The following is a 15170-nucleotide window of genomic DNA, read 5'->3' as shown; positions in this document are numbered from 1 at the left end:
AAAGCCAGGCTATAGGCTATATATTAACCAAGCATCGGGGAGTCTCCACAGACCAGCATTCAGAGGATGGGGGTGGGGATGAAGTATACCCAGAGAAAGGTGAGAGAAAATTAAGAAGAAAAGATGAATGAAAACATTCCAGACCTTGAGATTCCAGTGAAATAAATCTAAAATGGTGTTGCAATCCAGGAAATCAATTAACTTCCAATCACTCCTAAGGCAAGTTAACCTCACAGAAAACTACTTCAATAGGAAAATAAGCAGACTAGGGAAGTGAGAAAAAGATTAAGTCTGGAGAAGTCAGAGACAGCATTCATGCACAACAATTTCATGTCTGAAAGGGTAACACTGAGGTCTCTTTCTGCAAACAAAAGTGATGGAGTGTCAAGGTTCCTTCCCCACTCTGAACTTTAGGGTACAAATGTGGGGACCTGCATGGACACTTCTAAGCTTAATTACTAGCTTAGATCTGGTATCGCTGCCACTATCCAGAATTTTCAGTGTCTGGATCACTCCCTTTCCCCCAAAAACCTTCCCCTCTCTGGGAAGCCTTGAGAGACTCTTTCACCAATTCCCTGGTGAGTCCAGATCCAATCCCTTGGATCTTGAAACAAGGAAAAATCAGATATTAAGAAACAGGCTTTAATTAAAGAAAAGAAAGGTAAAAGAAAACCCTCTGGAAGAGATTAGCATACCAGCTACTCTCACAGACAACAGATTCAAAACACAGAGGATGTTCCCCTGGACACAAATTTAGATACCCAATTTGATTCTACCGCTAATTGCATAAGACAGGTTTGTTTATTTCTTTGTAACCTATCTATTCCTTTCTAAAACTTACTACTCTAATAAGAGTCTGGTTCCTTGATCTTTTTCACTCCAGCTGAAACTGAAACTCTAAACAAAGGAAAAACTTCCCTCCTTCCTTTTGAAACATCTTGTTCCCCCATTGGTTCCTCTGGTCAGGTGTTAGCTAGGCTAGGGTGAACTTTTTAACCCTTTACAGGTAAAAGAAGCATTAACCCTTAACTATCTGTTTATGACATGGAGTATCATGCACTGTGAGAGTCCTGGCTAGACCGAGGACAAGGTACCATCAGTCTTCAGTGGGCAGGTGAAAAAAGCAGATGGCTGAGACACAGGAAAGTGAACTGAGAGAAAGCCATGGAAACACACTGGATATTCAAACTGCCATATTGAACTAGAACAGGCAACAATCACCACGTATGAACTCCTATAGTAGATCTACAGACTCACTGCGGCTAGAAACAGACTGCAAAGGGCACCCAGAAACTTCAGATAAACTTTGCTTTTCAACTCATTCTTTCCACAGAATTAATGATCCCAAGGAGAATCAGAATGCTTCTGAATTAACAGTGGCATTTATGGGAAAGGAAAACAGATATTTTTGGGACACTTGCTGCATTTCAGATTATCTTTAGCTTTGAGTGAAGCTTTGCAGATAACACATTTCTCAACTTACTGTTGGACATTTCCTCCAAAGCTTTATTGCTGTAATAAGCCACTCAGTCAAAGAGTAATCAAGTTAATGTGTATGAGAACTACCTGCATTAAATCAAGCCTAATGTTCTGAGGGGGGGAAAAAATCACTGTCCTTCAATAACTAATGTGATTACCTGAAGTAAAATAGAATTGTCAATAAACCATTGCTCAATGATATGTCACAAACAATGAAGGCAAAAACATCTTTAAAATCCATGACAGTATTTCAGTAATGACATTCTAATTTTGCTTGAAATTATATTTCTATAACTATTTTCAGTTGCTTGGAGCTGAAACTTTTCTGGATTAAGAAAAAAACCATTGTGTGTGTTTTTGTTTTGTTTTTTGGGGGGGGGAAGGAGGAGGGGGGTTAAAATCAGTTCATCTGATTTTAGATTATCCCCTGATTAGATTAAGTATGGGGAGGAAAACTGTGTAATAACAGCTGGAACAGAGTGGGTGAAGAAAGAAGAAATTACACAGAAAGATGTACTGAATACTATGAAGCAGTAACCTTTTTGCATTATAAAACATAATACTTATGTTCACAGGGTAGACAGCCCTTAGTTTAAGCATCTATAGTATTCAAAGCACTGAAATTGTTACTTTTGTGTTATTGCACTTTGGGCTTTAAGTTTTATAATAAATGTAAGGATTTTCTGTTGAAGACAGAATAACTTCAAATGGTTTGGTTTTTAAACTTCAAAGTTGATACATATGAAGACCTTAGTATTGAAGGAATATTGTCTCTTGTTTGAAGAAGTGTTTGAGGTTTTTAAAGCTAGATTTATTAACATATCTGAAAACTGTTCTGCCTATATGCAGGTGATTACTTTCCTTGCCTATTTAGGCAAGCAAGGAAGTCTGATACTCTCTGGAACTTCTGCAGTTATCCCTAGAGATCTTAAGAAAATGTACACAACCTGTTCTCTCACTCTTTGCCTATCTTCATCTCTTTTAAAATTGTATTCTATTTGAGACAGGAACTGTCTTCCTCTGTTTAGAGTATATATCTTTTTATAAAGAGTTTGGACCTATTATCCTCTGAGCCTTACCCAATGACTTTTTACCAGCCTCTTTCTGTTTATTATTTCAGGAAGACCCTAAGGCAGCAGGACCTCAGCTGTGTAAGCTGTCAATGACAAACTGACATCAGAAGCTGAGGTCCTGCCCCTGGGAGTGTGATGAGTCTCTCTCATTCTCCTCCACTCCTCAATGATAGCATTTATGCTTAACATAAGCGCTGTTTCTTTTTTAATACTAATGGAAAGGGCCTATCAAATTTGCAGTCCATTCTGGTCAATTTCACGGTCACAGGTTTTTAAAAAATAATAAATGTCATGATTTCAGCTATTTAAATCTAAAATTTCACAATGTTGTAATTGTAGGGGTCCTGACCCAAAAAGGAGTTGTGGTAGAGTGGTCACAAGGTTATTGGGGGAGCAGGGAAGAGCTGAAGTACTGCTACCCTTACTTACGTGCTGCTGCTGGCAGCGACCCTGTCTTCAGAGCTGGGTAGCTAGAGAACAGCGGCTGCTGTCTGGGAGCCCAGCTCTGAAGGCGGAGCAGCCACTAGCAGAAGTAAGGATGGCATGGTATGGTATTGCCACCCTTACTTCTGTGCTGCTGCTGACGGGGCGCTGCCTTCAGAGCTGGGCACCTGGCCCACAGCTGCAGCTCTCCAGCCGCCCAGCTATGAAGACAGCGCAGACGTAAGGATCGCAATACCACGACCCTCCCTCCCTAAAATAACCTTGCAACCCCCCTGCAACTCCCTTTTGGGTTAGGACCCCCAATTTGAGAAACGCTAGTCTCCCCCATGAAATCTGCAGAGTACAGGAAAAAGCACACAGAAGACCAGCTTTCATAGGCTGAGATGTGTTTTTCATGGCCATGAATCTGGTAAGGCCCTACTTGGGGGGGAGGGACAGCTCAGGGGTTTGAACATTAGCCTGCTAAACCCAGAGTTGTGAGTTCAATCCTTGAGGAGGCCATTTGGGGCAAAAATCTGTCTGGGGATTGGTCCTGCTCTGAGCAGAGGGTTGGACTAGATGACCTCCTGAGGTCCCTTCCAACCCTGATATTCTGTGATTATGGATTACGTATCTTGTCCCAACTATCTCAGTCTCCAGCCCCATTAGTCTGTTCCTCATAAGGGTTGGCTTGAGGCACTCTAAAATTAATGGAGAAAGAAGAGAAAAAGGTGTACTTGCAGACTGCAATGGAAAGAAGCAAACCTAAAATGTTCTAGTGCCAAGATATAAAGACATTTTCTGAGTAAAGGTGCTGATGTTGGTAGACAGACTACACTAATTAAGTTGATTGCACAGGGCACAATGATGGGTTCTGAATACACAAGAAAGTAAACACATGGATCTTACTCTAGTAAATGCTATCTGGCTCTTCTCCCAGGTGGTTTATTACTACTGGCCTCTGCTATCTCACCCAACATGCAATATGCTTACTATGCAGGGCGGATAATAGTTATTGAAGAGTAACCTGCTGCCTTGCAAATAAATTCAGATTCTTAATTTGCACAATGCAGTTAAATTTGGGCCCATTGTGGTGAAAATATAATCCATATATTTTGCTCAAAAACATCTAGCTGAGAGTCAAAGGTATTTAAACTGGTCAGCCTACTTCAAGACATTACCAGCTGCTGTTTTAAATCAGTGAGGAAGTTTGTTTCTATAACTGGGCAGCATATCAAAGATGATGATTGGGTTTAAATTTCATTTAAAAATCAACTCATGGGAGAAGAATCATGCTCCCCATTCTATTTAGCTAAAACTATAAGCTGCTGACAATCTGGAAAGGGATGGGCATTCTGTAATACACAAGCCACATCAACGGAATACATATGCATAGAAAAGAACACACACTGATCTGGAAGGTTACTAAAAAAATAGAAAGCAAGACCCTAGAGGCAACCCCATTTGTAACACCCTTGTATCTCAGCTAGCAATTTTCAAGGAAGCCTTCTTCCTAAGAGTCCCCAGGTAACCAGCAAACCACTTTATGGAATTGTTGCTAATATCAATTCTTGAGTTTTATGTGAAGCAGACTAAATAAAATGCCTCTGACTGGAGATTGATAAAAATTCCTCTTGGAATATGGAGGGTGTCCATATTGTGTATACAGCCGCTGTTTTGAAAGTAACTGACTTGAAATACATTGGTAGAATGGCTAGTTCTAAAGCTAAGGTCCTAGTCAGCACTTCAATGAAAAACCTCTAAGGAAAAGGGACCACAGAGCACTTACCTTTTCTGCAAAGAAACCCTCTTGCTTAGAGGCTTCAAAGAGAACTTCTAATAGACAAAGCATATTATCCTTTAGCTCAATAGGTAGCCCCACTGATTCTGGATACAACACATTTCCAGTTCAATTCCTTTTTGGAATGGATTCCTCAGCAAAAAGGAGAATCCTTTATTTAATGTTTACTGACTTGGCTACCTTTTGGTTCACATCAGGCTTTTTAATTTTTACTCATTTTTGCTAGAATGCACTTATTTCATTAGTTCTTATTACAGTTATGGTTGAGATGGCATTCATTCTATGTTTTTATTTTTAAGTGGTTTCTGCTGTAACTAAGACGTGAAAAATGTCAGTCCCCAAAATGCTTGTTCTCAACCCAGAAGTGAATTTTATTTGAAAGACTGAAAATCTGCTTGCTCACTTAAAGTTTATACATATTCGGAGAAATGCACATGCATTTCTAATGCATTACTTACTAAAAATTCTTCTCAAAGATTCTTTTTTTTAAAAACAGGAAAATTAAATATGCTCACACTGAGTTAAAATGGCAAAACCATCCAAAATTCAAAGTTCAGAAGCTCTGGAAACCATCTTCCAGCCACATTGCATATATGCATTAAGCTTCACACTACACATGGGAATATTTATACACCACCACAAGTGTACATGACAAACACTACAAAACAAGACCATAATTCCTGCTTCAAAGATGTTATAATCTAACTCAGACAAAAGGCACAAGGCAACAGTTCAGGTACAGGATAGTGTGAAGCCACCACTGGTGAGGAAGGCATCAGGTAAGGAGGAATGGGTTTCACATAAAGAGCCAATGGCAGGGAGTATCTTATTTTTAGATTGCAAGAGGTTCATGGCAGGGAGTGCTGCTTCCTGTACATTTGTACAGTGCCTAGTACTGCTGGAAACCGATACATAAGACAATGGAAAGATCTGAAGGAAGACAAAAAGGCACTTGGACAAGTAGTGATTTTTTCCTCAGGCATGCATGCACCTGCTGTACTGAGAGTAAGAGGTGGCACAAAAGGAGGCATGAATCTCAGAGTGGGAGCAGGAGGCAGAGAGAGAGCAATAAAATGAGAAAGGAAGGCGCTAGAAAGGAGAGTGGGAGGAATAAGAGCAAAATGTGAGCAGGGAGGACTATTTGATCTGGTAAAAGCACAAGAGGCTAAATAAGAAATGGAAAATATTACATATGTGCAGGGGGCGGGAGTAATAGTTGCTGTGGAAACCATAACTTCAAATTCTGTTGCTAAAAATCTAGTATTTCTATCAATCTAGTTATTTATACCATGCTCATCACTGTAGCACGAACACCTAGTTCCTTGAATAATTGACATTGTGTAGTGTAACTTATCAATTAGCGAATATTGCAATTAATAGCTGTTAAATCCAGCATCAAACAGTTCTTTTTAACTTACGAAAGTAGTGATCTCTTGAACAGATATCATGTAGGGTAATGGGGGATTATTCTGCATTCAGCGTTACTGAATGGTTATGCTGTATAGCCACAACAAACGATTCTGAACACAACAGAAAAAGTGTACAGTAAGTTGTTCATGTCTCTCTCTTTCAAAAATGGACCCTAGAGCTGGGTCATTCAATAGATTAAGTAGGATTTACAGAAACTCATTCTAACAGATTAATCAGTGAATCCTAAAAGACTTCTTAAAGAGGCAGTTTTTCAGCTTATTTATTTTAACCCAAAACATAGTCGGCATTGTTTGAATAAAAACCACTCGGAGTCTGGTGGCACCTTAGGGTATGTCTACACTATGGGATTATTCCGATTTTACATAAAGCAGTTTTGTAAAACAGATTGTATAAAGTCAAGTGCACGCGGCCATACTAAGCACATTAATTCGGTGGTGTGCGTCCATGTACCGAGGCTAGTGTCGATTTCTGGAGCGTTGCACTGTGGGTAGCTATCCCGTAGCTATCCCATAGTTTCCGCAGTCTCCCCTGTCCATTGGAATTCTGAGTTGAGATTCCAATGCAAAAACAGTGTCACGGGTCATTCTGGGTAAATGTCGTCACTCAATCCTTCCTCCGTGAAAGCAACAGAAGACAATCATTTCACGCCCTTTTTCCCTGGATTGCCATGGCAGACGCCATAGCATGGCAACCATGGAGCCTCTTTTGCCTTTTGTCACTGTCATCGTATATGTACTGGATGCTGCTGACAGATGCGGTACTGCAGTGCTACACAGCAGCATTCATTTGCCTTTGCAAGGTAGCAGAGACAGTTACCATCCCTATTGCACTGTCTGCCATGCCACTGTAAATTGGCGATGAGATGACGGTTATCAGTCGTTCCGTACCATCTGCTGCTGTCCTGGGTGCTCCTGGCTGGCCTCGCTGAGGTTGGCCGGGGGCACATGGACAAAAATGGGAATGACTCCCACGGTCATTCCCTTCTATATATTTTGTCTAAAAAAAGAGTCAGTCGTGCCTAGAATATGGGGCAAGTCTACTAGAGAACCAGAGAGCACAGCCGCTCCATGTCAGCGCCCCAGAGATCCCGCAGAAATGATGAGCTGCATCCCATTCTAGGGGGTGCCCCTGCAACAACCCCACCCGTTGCTTCCCTCCTTCCCCAACCCTCCTGGGCTAGCTACCATGGCAGTGTCCTCCCATTTGTGTGATGAAGTAATAAAGAATGCATGAATAAGGAACACTGACTTTTTAGTGAGATAAAATGAGGGGGAGGAAGCCTCCAGCTGCTATGATAGTCCAGGCAGGACATTAAAGGGGGCGGGGGGAGAAGAGCCCAGCCTCCTGCTGCTATGATAATCCAGGCAGTACAGAATCTTTTCTTTAGACATGAAAGGTGGTGGGCTGATGGGGCTCAGCCTCCAGTTGCTATGATGAAGACAATTACCAGCCGTTCTGTACCATCTGCCGGGAATGACCGGGAGTGATTCCCATTTTTACCGGGGTCAGCCAAGAGCACTCACAGGCTGATGATAATGATGGATAGCAGTCATATTGTACCGTCTGCCACCGGGAAGGGGATGCTGGTGTTCAGAGCTGCAGCACCTCATCTACCAGCAGCATGCAGTAGACATAGGGTGACATTGAAAAAAGGCGAGAAACGTTTTTTTTCCCTCTTCTTTCGGGGGGGAGGGGGGAGGGTGTAAATTGATGACATATACCCTGAAACACCCAGGAAAATGTTTTTGTCCCTTCAGGCATTGGGAGCTCAGCCAAGAATGCAAATGCTTTTCAGAGACTGCGAGATAGCTGGAGTCCTCAGTACCCCCTCCCTCCCTCCATGAGCGTCCATTTGATTCTTTGGCTTTCCATTACGCTTATCACGCAGCACTGTGCTGTGGCCTCTGTCTATCATAGCCCGGAGATTTTTTCAAATGCTTTGTCATTTCGTCTGTTGTAACGGAGCTCTGATAGAAAAGATTTGTCTCCCCATACAGCGATCAGATCCAGTATCTCCCGTACGGTCCATGCTGGAGCTCTTTTTGGATTTGGGACTGCATCACCACCCATGCTGATCAGAGCTCCACGCTGGGCAAACAGGAAATGAAATTCAAAAGTTTGCGGGGCTTTTCCTGTCTACTTGGCCAGTGCATCTGAGTTCAGATTGCTTTCCAGAGCGGTCAAAATGGTGCACTGTGGGATACCGCCCAGAGGCCAATACCATCGATTTGCGGCCACACTAACCCTAATCTGACAGGGCAATACCGATTTTAGTGCTACTCCTCTCATCAGGGAGAAGTACAGAAATCAGTTTAAAGAGCCCTTTATATCGATATAAAGGGCTTTGTGTGGACGGGTGCAGGTTAAATCGGTTTAATGCTGCTAAATTCAGTTTAAATGCGTAGTGTAGACCAGGCCTTTAAGATTAACAGATTTATTTGGGCATAAGCTTTCATGGAGCATAAGATGCCTGGAGATCTGAAGCAGTGGGTTTTTTACCCATGAAAGCTTATGCCCAAATATATCTGTTAGTCTTCAAGGTGCCACCGAACTCCTTGTTGTTTTTGTGGATACAGACTAACAAGACTACCCCTCTGATAACACTGGTCTACAATTTTTGAGAAGTCGTCTGCTTCAGAGATAAAATGTGATATTTATTATGTATTTTGATGTGCTGAATTCAAATATGACAATTAAAACAACTGTTACTACTGTTTCTACTACTGTTACTAAGATATTTTAAGTTTTTACACTTTATGTCTATGTATATTGTGTAGATAGTAGAGTTTTAATCATGAATTGTAAACCTAGGTCTTTTCATATGTTTATGGTTGCTTTACACGATAACATTTCACCTGTTCTGTTTATGTAACACTTTAAAAATCAGCAAAAGGCTTATATAAAATTTATTATGAAACAAAAGGCAAAAAATTATTATGTACATAGTTTAGTCCTATTCAGTGTCTACTTGGTGCTTCTTGGCTTGTCTCTTGTATTCATTAAATGGAGCATCTCTTGTCACTGTCCAGCAATAGTCTGCAAGCATTGAGGGGCTCCATTTGCCCTGATAGCCTGCCAGGAGATTCCACTGCTGCAATCTGGACCCCAACAGCTCTGCCTTACTCTTGGGTAGTTCCAAATCCCTGACAAGGTCATTCAGTTCACCTTGTGTTATGAGGTGTGGTTCAGAGGAGGAGGATGGGAGAAAATGTGGGTCCTGTGACACTGATGGTTCAGGACCGGAAGTTTCATCCTCTTCCTCTTCCTCGTCTGACTCAAGTGAGAATGATTCTAGTGCATCAGGAACCGGCAGTCCTTCTCCGTGGGGTACTGGGCATATAGCTGATGGAATGTCTGGATAATGCAGAGTCCACTTTTTCTTCTTTGACACACCTTTCCCAACTGGAGGCACCATGCAGAAGTAACAATTGCTGGGATGATCTGTTGGCTCTCTCCAAATCATTGGCACTGCAAAAGGCATAGATTTCCTTTTCCTGTTCAACCACTGGCCAAGATTTGTTGCACAAGTGTTGCAGCATATGTGTGGGGCCCACCTCTTGTCCTGATCTCCAATTTTGCAGCCAAAATAAAGGTGATAGGCTTTCTTAACCATAGTGGTCATACTGCGCTTTTGTGATGCAAAAGTCACTTCACCACAAACATAGCAGAAGTTATCTGCACTGTTCACACAAGTACGAGGCATCTCTGCTCACTTTGGCTAAACAAAAATGTGTCCCTTTGCAAAATCAAACACTGACAAAGAAGAGAGCACGACACTGTATGATTTCTTGAGCTGATATAGGGCAATTTGTTCAGCAGAGTGACGTAAGCTTCGTTATGATTGCATCATCCATGACTTCTAGGAATAACATGATGCAATTCATATCATGTATGACGCAATACCAGCTTCAGATTGCACCATTCATTGTTTTGCCTAAAAAGCAAGTACTGTCCAAACCCAGTCATAGATTTACTCATAGATCCAGTCAAAGATGTATTTTAGTCATTTCTGGTTTAAATTGAGATCCCTTCCCTTTATAACTCACTTATCCTCCGCCATTCCCAAGTCAAGGGTCGTATATACTGACCCAATAGCATATCTTGAAAACTAGAGCCAATCAACAATTTTAAGCATCATTTTCGTTCTCAGTGTCCCAGAATTAGTAAGTTGGACTACATTTATTTCAGAAGCATTTTGGCTGTAGAGCAGTGTAATTGTTTGAATACACGCACAGCCAAATTCTGAAGCCCCTAGTCGTTATTCAGGTCATATTTTCATTAAAGCTAAGGTGAGTTTTACCTGTGTAATGACTGAGTAAGAACACCAGAATATGGCTATTAATGACACACAAAGACATCACTGAAGATCACGAATACAAAACCAGACCAAAGAAAGGCCACAGGAGTAAGTTATCCTGTTGGAGAAGTCATGAGGTTTAATGCCTATATATGCCTAATTGAATAGAATTCCCTACCCTAACTTATCCCTCAATTCTTCTTGAGCTATGCTGCCCACAAAAATTCCTACAGCCTTAATAGGACTAGAGTAGCCCTTGTGTGGGCATCCTCAGACCAGAGAGACAAGTCCTGTATATGAAATTCCTCCTCTTCTATACACAACTGGTAGGAAATTTTTGCTCTCCTCACAATTTACAGAGAAGATACCCAAAAAGCGCTGATGTAGTGGCCTTGCTCCTAGCAAAGTAGAACGTCATTCTCAAAACACACACATTGAGTCAGTCCAATTATTATTATTTAGTAGTTGCCAACATCCCCACTAGATGAGGGCTCCATTATACTAGGCACAGTACAAACACATAGCAAGAGACGATCCCTGCAGGACAGACTTTATAAAGAGACAAAAAACTATCCACTAGATTACACTGCCTCCGAATGAGCCCAGCTGTCATATGTAGTATGATAAGAAGAACAGTTTGGTTGAATAAACTGACTCCATCTAGGGCGAGGGCAGACTAGGATTTTACATGGACACTAACAAGGAGCAAATACTCAGAACAGGGATTCCTCCTGCTATTTATCCAGAAAGCCGCTCTCTGCTGGATAGGGCCCATATAGTTAAGATGAAACTAAGCTTCATTAGCCCTTGTTCAATAAATTATATCACACTGTTGAAGTGCCATTGAAATTGGCAGCAGCTTTTCCATAATACAGGAAGAAAAATAGGTGCTCTTATCACAAATTAGGCACCAGAAGTAATCACTCAACAGATCTGAGTTTTTCCTAGTTATTTTAATTTACAGTGTTTAGTATTATGGATGTAAAGAACTGCTTGACAACTATTAAATATGCATTTTCCAGTTTGGCTGGTGAAGATGAAAACTACTACAGAACTAGAAATATTAGTGGGAAGGGGATTCTAAAATAAGGAAAAGTCAATGCTTCTCTAAAAGTTTTCATTCCTGAATTCTTTGTGACCTTATGCAAAATCCTGCACTTCATTGCTCAGAGAAATTAAGGACCCTCTTGTGCAATCTCAAGATTATACTTATGAGAGTAGTTCCATTTAAGGCTGAGATTATGTGCATAAATAAGTGCTCGCTAATTTAATGATTGCACAAGCAGACCCTAAGAGTAGTAATTTAAGTCATTTTCACTTATTTAGATCCTGATCCGGCAAAGACTTGCTTAGGTTTACGCACAGTGAATAGTCCCATTGACTTCAATGGAGTACTCACCATGTTTATATTTAAGCACATTCTTAAATGTTTGCAGCATGAGGGCCATAATATATGTAACATTGAAATATAGTAAATTTAGGGTTTTGTACAAAAAAAATTAGGAATAACTCTCCTAGAGCAAAACAAGTGAAGTTCAGCTTCTTTTAGAACCTTGACTTTCCTAGATTTTATATAGTTTTTCTGATGCATTTTCTACATTCAGAGGTCTACTCCACCCCCCACCCTCCATCATGCACATGCATAATTCCATTTTACCACTAACACACCCCTTGAAGAAGTAATCCATTTACAGTCTTCCAAGTTATACACTAGAAACTAGATATGCAAATATATCCATATGCAGCAGCACACATTTTATGTTCAATATCTACTAAACAACTTGGTTTCAAAATATACACTTTAACTGCATTGTTTTAGCATTTCCATGTAGTAATCAGACAACGTACAGAATACTTAAGTTATGATTTTTACAAAGTTTAGCTTATCTGCATGGGATTTTTCAAAGGTAAAGAGAGAAGAGGATTCTGTATTCACTGACATATGACAAATAAAATCATAAAGGAAACAACCCACACAGCAAATATCATGTTCTTCTCATTATTTATATACAGGTGTCAAAGTAGTGCTATTCTACCTGACTGCAAGGCTAGACAGACAATTTTTTAAAGACAGCCTATGGCAAGATGGTCACAAGTCTGACAGCTTTTTTAAGCAGTCATTTTGAAAGTTGGAATCCTGAAACTTGTAAGGGCAGCCTCTGGCACCATGATCCAGGGCAGACCCTGAAACAAGATGCATTATTCTCCATAGTCTATCCAACATCTTTAAGATCAAGCTCACTGAAATACACATTTGCATACCTACGCATCATCCGCTCTCAAAAGAGAGCTTATGAAATTGACAACTAGTAAACAATCTCTTACCAACTTGTCAACCACTTTGAGGACTAGTTAAAGCGATCTCAGTATGAACGCTATTCACTGATTATGCCCACAGCTGAAGACTGTAAAGAAAAGCAGGCCCCGGCGAGCAGGACAGGAGGACTGCACCGGCAGCTTGCAGCAGCCTAATGAATAAGTGGCATGGTGATTCGAGTGGTAAAGTCCTCCATAGGCATCCTAATGTACAATGCCCGGGGCGCGGTAGACGCCGCAGAAATAACACATAAAGGACGTATCCCGCCACACCAATAACCCCGAAGAAATGTTGGCTTTGATCTTCGAGCAATTCAGATGTAAATGAGGGGAAGGGATTATGGGTTGGGGGGGGAAAACAATTTTCCCTTCTGCGTTGCTCACTCAGCTCCATCTGTAGAAATGCCCCTCTGCGAACAAGGAATCCTCCGATCCCATTGTCATTGTGGCAAATATCTACCTACCAGCTCCAGTCCGCATCGCGCCTTTGCACGACAACCCCGAGGTTACGGGCAAGCCACTCGCTCCGCAGTCCGCATCCCCACTCCTAACCCCGGGCTGGCGTCGCTGTAAGCGGCTCCAGGCTCAGCGATACCCTGGAGCCGAGAACTCCCCCCTCCAGTGCCATGATAGAGCGAGCTCCCCTCCCACTGCGGAGAGCAAGAGAAACAACCTCCCCCGCTGCATCCGACCCAGGCGTCCTCCAGCCACAGCTGCTCTGTCTGGCTCCAGCCTCCTCACTCACCGCCGGGCCCCTTTCCCCCAAGCCCTGCCGCAGCCGCCGAGCCCAGCCCGGGGGAAACACACAATGCCCGGCAAGGTGTCACCCCGCTCTCGCCAGCGCTAGGACCCAGAGAGCGGCGGCTAAGGCGGGCAGCGGGGCATGACATACGGGCAGCTTCCCCCGTGCGGCCTCCCCAGGTACCCGGCTCCGGCCCCGACTACCGCCATGGCTCCGTCCTGCCCCGAGCCAGCCGCGGGGAAGGGACGCTGGAGAAGGGCGCACACGGTGAGAAGGAGCCTGAGCAGCTGCTGCTTGCCACCGCGCTGCTCACACCGCGTCCCTACCAATAGCAGCTGCTGCCATATTGTTACGGCAGGCGCTGCGAAGGGCGGGGCCAGCTGGCTCCTTGGATACCGAAAGCCATTGGCTGCCCCGCCGCTCAGTCTGACCCAGGCGGGCCAATGAGGGGAGCCGGCGGCGAACAGCGGGGCGTTCGGAGTTGGAATGTTGGGTTGGGTGACAATAGCGCACGCGGCGCTCAGGTGGGGCGGAGGGGCAGGGCCCCTGGGAAGGGGGCCTGTCCCAAGGGACAGGGGGTTCCCTCGCTCACCACGTGCCTTGCGACGTCCCGAACGTTGGGGGAACCTGTCACAAAAGCGGACACCCGACCAGCGGGGCTGCGGAGCTGCCTGTCACTCTCACGTGCCCCCACAGCCAGTCAAAGCCCAGGGAGGGGTGAGATGAATTTAGCGCGCGGCGCGGGGACCCTGCGGGATTGGCTGCCTGGGGGGAACTCTGCCCCGCCTCCCCGGCCCGAGGTGGGGGCAGTAAACAGACTCAGCCTGTAACACGTGGGCAGCTGCGGCAGCGCCGCCTGCCGGGGGCACGGGGCGCGCGCTTCGCCCCTGGGACAGGCGGGCGGGAGCCTGCGTTGCTGTGATTCCCGGGGGCCCAGCCCTGCTCCGGGCTCAAGCGCTGGGACCCTGCCAGCGAGGCCGGCTCAGAGCCCAGCCCAGTCATTGGTACCCGCGGCTGAACAAAGTAATGTATCCCTCGGTCCCTTTCTCTTCCATCCTCTAGCTGCGTGCTGAGCTGCCAGATAACCCGTGGCTGTAGTATGGGAGCAGCCTGGGGAAACATGCATAATCACAAACTAAGTGGGGAGAGGAAATATTTCTGGGAACCTCTTGCTAAAACATCCACAGCATATTGGTAGGAATGGCTGGACTCAAAACACTTATTTAATGTACCCCTTAAAATACATCACCTGCAACCAAAACAAAACTACCCTTTTACCTAGGACAGATGTTATTTGGTGTTCTAGTCAGGGACAGCCAGCCTGGAAATGAGTTCAGTGTCACTCTTGCTCACCAGTTCTGGGCACTAGAGCAATAACAATAAATAATTATAATAACAATGTATCATCTATGGTGGAAACAAGAACATGACCAACATTTGCTTGCATGCCATGAGAAACTGGTGAAAAATCAGCATTTGCCAACTAAAAGGAAAAACAATTTTAAGAAAATGGTTGTTTTCAGGGAGTCTATGAAGGTTTTTATTAACGATGGGAAACTATGGAAAACATACAAAATGCACATCCAACGACATGCCTGTCAAAAGAAA

At 43.4% G+C, this 15170-nt stretch overlaps 1 protein-coding gene across 1 annotated transcript in view; it reads right to left on the bottom strand.

The window, feature by feature from the left end:
• TIAM1 (T cell lymphoma invasion and metastasis 1) overlaps window positions 1-13398 on the bottom strand; it is a 290505-nt gene extending 277107 nt beyond the window's left edge. The window contains exon 1 of the mRNA XM_030579292.1: window positions 13285-13398. The gene's annotated coding sequence lies outside the window, so the exon portion shown is untranslated. The remainder of the gene's footprint in view (window positions 1-13284) is intronic.
• Between the last annotated feature and the right edge of the window lie 1772 nt (window positions 13399-15170).

This window comes from Gopherus evgoodei, chromosome 1, assembly GCF_007399415.2.
Source record: "Gopherus evgoodei ecotype Sinaloan lineage chromosome 1, rGopEvg1_v1.p, whole genome shotgun sequence".
Taxonomy (NCBI): domain Eukaryota; kingdom Metazoa; phylum Chordata; order Testudines; family Testudinidae; genus Gopherus; species Gopherus evgoodei.
This window is presented reverse-complemented; position numbering and strand designations above follow the sequence as displayed.